We start from the raw sequence: 6,000 nt of genomic DNA on the forward strand, positions 1-6,000 counted from the left end.
CACAAATAATAAGGGTTGAGCTCTACATCATCATTATTCAATCCTTCAAAATCCTTGACTAATGGGAGGTTTTTTAGGTGAAGATAGGCTGTTCTTCCACTGGCCTGCTTCCCCTGTGGGATCAAGTGGAGTAAAGCAAGATGATGAGCTACCCCAGCTAACAAATTGGTAAGAAGAACGAGTGAAAGCATGTGTTGCTCTGAGAATCGAGCTATGTGGGTGGCAGAGATGGGAAATGGGTTGAAGGGAGTCGGTATGCATTACCAACCCCTGATCCTCTGCAAAACTTGTTGACAATGGTACTGCAGCCAGGCAGCTTTGGAAGCTGAACAGCTTGGCTGGTAGAAAAACCTGTTCTCTGGCCACCCACGCCATGGAAACCAGCACGCAGTTGGCTTCAGATGGATGAAAGGTTATTTCTATGGATGAAACACGCTCAACAATTAAGGGTAAAGTGGCAAAGTTAGGCATCAGCTGAGCCCTAGCTAACACCCAATGACTGCAGCATGATCTGTGAGACGCTGACACCACGACACCATCTGTGTATGATTTATGCCGAACAGACTGCATATAGAAACAGATGGGAGGTGTCAGCTTTGATCAGAATTGTTATGCTGGTGATTCCGCAGCGCATTATATAGCCCAGAGCCTTACTTTCCCACGTACTTTCATAAAGAGCAAGGGATTTCATAGGAGCTCCATGTTACTCAGGGAATTATTCCTGCTAAATCCTAACAGGGCTGAATCCTAAGGTTCTGCAGCTGTGATGGATCTCTCTTATTGTACCTGATCCACTCAAGAAGGTCAGTCACTTTGTCAAGTCCAATGTTCCTAAAATAAGCTTCTAAAATATCTTTTTTGGGGGCTAGGTCTCAAGGCCAAATTGGAAACTTACTGAGACTGTGTTCAAGTTAGTTTGAAGTGAACCTTAGACACCACTGTTCTTTAGCACTGCCACGCTTGCTATTTTAGGTCTCAACATTAGGGTGTTATCCTTCATCTTTTCATGATTTCATGTAAAAGTTAGCATTAAGTTTTCATGACTGTGGGAAAAGCTCATAAATGTGATTCAGATTCAAAAGAACAGAAATGCCAGTCGGAAGGGACCTCTGGCCATTTGGGCTCATCTCTCACTTGAAGGGCCATGTCTAATGCTGGCACCGTTTGGCTGCGGCTTTGTCTAGCTGAGGCTTGAAAATCTCCGGATTTGGAGATGGCACAGCCTCCCTGGGCAGCATGTTCACAAACTGAAATGCAGATTTAAAAGAATCCAAACCAAGTATTTGACAACCCTGACATGAACACCTAATGTGGGTACCTTTAGGAGGATTCTTATAGTACAGATAACAGAAGATAAGGCCAATTTTCTATGGACTCGTACTGAAATAGCACAGTGGGAATCAGGCTTCTACCATGCAAATTAAAGGACAGAAATTCTATAGCACCATTCTGTCAGATTCTGGCCTGTCCAGCAAGTTTTCTTAGGCCACACAGTGGTTAGGAGAAAAGCTAATAAATGTTAGATCAAACTAGCAAAAAAAAAAAAATAAAAAAAAATTGCTACATAGGAAGACAACTGTTAAAAACTAAACAAAAAAATGTGAATGTTGCTTTTGTTCAAGTACAGGCACTTTCTAATATTTCCACTTCACTAAAAATCTATGTTTCATTTGGAAAGCCACTGTTATGAGAGACTGTCAGTCAGTTCTCAGAAGCCTGACAGTTGTTTTGTTTTTACCTGATTATCCAGAAGCATTCTCCAACCAGCAATGTGTTTAAAACTAATCTCACTTAAATAGCAGTTAACTCTGTCCTGAAATAAACAGGGAATAAAACTACTGCGAGAAACCACAGCAGTGGGTGGTAGAGCACAGCGGCCTGTCATTGCTTCCCAAGTTTCTGATCAGGATTTAAATGGGTTAAATTAAAGTACAAGTCTCGCTGAGTGACTGTGGGCAGAACAGAAACCCGTGTGCCCCACACACTTACAAACCTGGGGTAGTTCTGCCACAGCCAGTGACACCGAACACAGATAACGTGAGTGCAAGAGTGGCAGAAGCCCTCTCACCTTACGTCCACTGATCATGACGTGTGGAACCAAACAGTCCTCATGGATAAAGTGTAACCTCCTGGACCCCATTTTCCAAATATTTAAGAATTAAAACATCTGCTTTTGTGGAAACCAGCATTCCCCAGTGTCAAGGTACACAAATCTGCTTCCCTCAGCAGGGCATTGAGGTTCACTGTATTTTTAAGCATCAACATATGTGCCAGACCCTCAAAGCAGAGGTGAGAGCAATGACAAAATTATGGACCATGCTGCATGAAAAACTCTCTCCACCCTTCTCATGAAGCAGGGGAGTCCTGTCAGTGCTTCTCCAGGTCGGAGGCATCAGGACAACTGGTGAGTAGCTGCAGATCCTCACCTCCACTGGTGAAGCAGAGGCACTCACCATTGATTAGCTGTGCAGCACCTGCCAGGTTCAAGAATAAAAGGCAGCAGATGGCACAACAAGAGTCCTTACAGAAACAAAACAACAAACTTTTTATTTTTTCCTGAAACTAACAAGGTTTCCTAAAACTATAACAAAATATAGCCTCACACAGCTCAGAGAAGATGCATTTTTTTTCCTCAGATGCTGCAGTGGGAACCTCCTGCACTGTTGGGAGCTGCAGACATGGGGCCACACACCATCCGCTGCTCAGCCATATGACAAGGATTTGTTCCAGGGGCTGTTTGCGTTTACCATATAGACAAGAGTGGATTAAGCAGCCACCAGGTTTAGGCTGAAGAAGTCTTTCATAAATTCCCTCAGACCCATTAGAAAAGCATTAACAATTTCCAGACTCTGTTGGCTTCCCACAGTCTGTGTTGCCTCAACAGACTGGCGTTTTCAGAACCAATCCTGAAAAGCACCTGGCAGGTCAATTGCATTGAGCCACCCGGACAAGATCCAATTTTGCACAGCAGAGACTCACAGCCCCGGCTGGACCCATGGTGTGCAGGAGCAGGGCTCTTTCAGGAAGACTGCTTGGTGGTGCTGGCTGGGAGCTTCTGTCTCCATAGTCACCATAGAAAATGGTGTCCAGCTGGGGACAGAGCCATGGAAAGCAGCCACTGGTAAGAAGTTTCCCATGTGTTTAGAGGGAGGGAGGCTGTAGAATTTGGACACACACCCTCCCTTTCTTCTGCTTCTGTGCACGGTGCCATGGCTGAATTTCTTTTCCTCCTGCTCAGGTTGTGCTGATGGGCTTGGAGAAGAGTCACTGTTCAGTGCTCTTATATGTGCTCTTGAGATAGCTGGGTGTGCACACTTGTGCTAGCACACCCAGCTTGTGATGGGGGAACAAGGCACCCACCATTCCTCCAGCATCACCCAGTTCAGCTTCACTGGTATATCAGAATATGTACACATTGGTATACAGAAGTCACATAGCCCCTGGACACCTACACAGAGCCAGCCAGCATTAGATGGTGAGAGCTTTTCCCCCACCTCATCTACATTTGTTGGGCATCTTGCAGTCAGGTCAGCAGAGCAGGAACCCGATAGGGAACAGTCTCACACTTGGCCAAGTTTTGGACTAGAGGGGAAATGCTTTCATTTCTGAACTTTCCCTTAAAATAATGTGAACGATCTGTTCTGGGAACACCCACCCAGTGAAAATCCCTCCGGAGGCCGCCTGCCAAAGCCTGTGAAAATCCCTTCTGGGAGCCTTGTCCGCTATTTCAGACACAGCCTGTTCATAGGAACATAAATCTGCTGTCCTCACTGATGAAGATTATTCGAGCTGGATTTAACGTGCCTAGGCACATCTTTCTTAACTTGGCTCAGACAACCACCTGCTACTTCACGTGCACATGTTGCTCAGTACGGGTCTCAATAGCACCGCGCCTCCTGTTGATAGCGGCTGCAGGGGCTGTGCTGCTCTCACCTCTTCCCTGCAGCCCAGCACAGCCCATGTGCATCGCTGGTGCTGACGAAACAGCCGCTGCTCTCCAATCCTCCCTGAGGGTTTCACCTTGGGATTTTCTCCAGCTGCAGCATTATTCCAACTTGTCAAAGCCAGCGCAGAGAAAACTTAACACTTAGGAGATAAAGTAAAAAACAGAGTATGGCATAACTCTCTAAAAACATAATAGGTATGACACCCATGGAAATAACATCTGTAGAAATTGTGAGTTTACAAGATGGTGGGTTCCATTTGCTGAACCTGTCTGGAAGTCCATACCGGCAAGAAAATGTCTCCTGTATTTTACTAGAAGGCCAAAACCATCCAGGAGGAGAATTCTGGGTTTTATAGGATGTCCTCTCCATTATTGTAATGCATGTAGTATTGGGACAGTGGAAAGAAGAGTAAGCAGGAATAAACTCATACTTTAGCACTTTTCCTGCTGGCACTTATTGAATTGTTTAAAACCAAAAGAAACCCCACATTTTTGGGACAACAAAACATTGGCACACAGAGACCTTGGTAAGACTTGGCACAAGACAACACTGTTTTCATCCATACCCATGTAAGAGTGCTGCATACTGCCAGCGACTTCAAGATGACTGCCATCCAAACATGCTGCTGGCACCAACTCCACCTGCTGGAAACAACCTAACACCCCAACCGACTTCACATTCTCTGGCTGCAGTTTCTTTATTAGGGAATTTAACTATGTGAATATCCTTGGTGATTCCTCAGTATGGCCCCAGAATCACCCAGGTCCTGGTGCTTTAAGATTAAGCCATAAATCTTTCTGAATGAACTGATCAGAACTTGATCGGTGCTCTGGTGCAAGGGTTTAACTGTCCGTGCTGTTTTTAATTCTTCCCTGTACCCACGTATATAATAAAATTAAAAAAAAAAAAAAAAAAAAAAAAAAAAAAGGCAAAAGAAAGTTTATATAAAAAACAAAGAGCATTGGATATTTTTAAAGGCAAGATCAATTCACACCACCTTAGTTTATCTAGTTTGATATAAAAAATGGGTGAAATAATTGCAACAAATGATTATTTGTATCTCTCAGGCCAAGGCTCCTGAATTACACTACAAGCATTGAGGATTTGTCCCCTGCTAAGGGGAGATCAAATACCCACACTATCGTTACCTTATGGCAAGCACTGAGCACACAGAATTTCACATGGTCCTTCCAGTTTCAAATCCACCATCTACAAGACAGGAGGCTGAGTTGAAACAGGCTTTCACAAGATATTCAGGTTCAATTTGAAATTCTACCCAGTGGGAAAACTGCCCTGTCAACTGCTATTGCACTCAATTGTTAATTACCTTCACTGTTAACGTTTTGCATCTTACCTCCAGAGTAATTTCATTTCCAAGAGATGATGGGCTATTATCATCCCTTCGGCTGCTGAGCCAAGCACACTTTATTAGCAGAAGTGTCACAATGTGGATGTTTATCAGCTGAATAAATTATCACTTAACCTTTCCTTTAAGCTAGCCATATTTTTATCACTCTTGCTTTTCCGTTTTCCAATTGATAAAGAGGAAGAAGGGATATGACTGAAATCTAAACAAGTCAATAGCAGAGTCAAGCATGCCCTGCAGGATTCTTGATACTCAAGACCTCTGTCACTAACACTGCTTTCTTCTAAGCACAATCTGATGTTTCTGCTTCTCTCCCAGTGCTATTTAACACCAGCACAACAAGCTGGTATGTGTTCAAAAAGTCCAAGCACACTAGGGGCTAGATGCTGGAATAATACACGTTTTTAGAAAAAACAGTACTTTAAATATTGCTAAATAGCTAGGAAACAGATTGCTCAGATGAATAAGAAGGTGTCTTGTGATTGAAAGGATACAGAATGGTCATTATAAGCTTTGCTGCTTATTATGGTCAAATCAAAATTAGTTATTTGTAGAAAAAATTCTTTGATTCGTTAATTTGAGAATCAAATGCAACATCAGGATTTTTTGAATTACCCAGAGTGCTGAATGCCCAATTTTCTAGGCCTCCTATCACATATTTCCTGTCACCAAATGCATTCAACCATT

The sequence above is a fragment of the Aythya fuligula genome, chromosome 5 (assembly GCF_009819795.1).
Source record: "Aythya fuligula isolate bAytFul2 chromosome 5, bAytFul2.pri, whole genome shotgun sequence".
NCBI lineage: Eukaryota > Metazoa > Chordata > Aves > Anseriformes > Anatidae > Aythya > Aythya fuligula.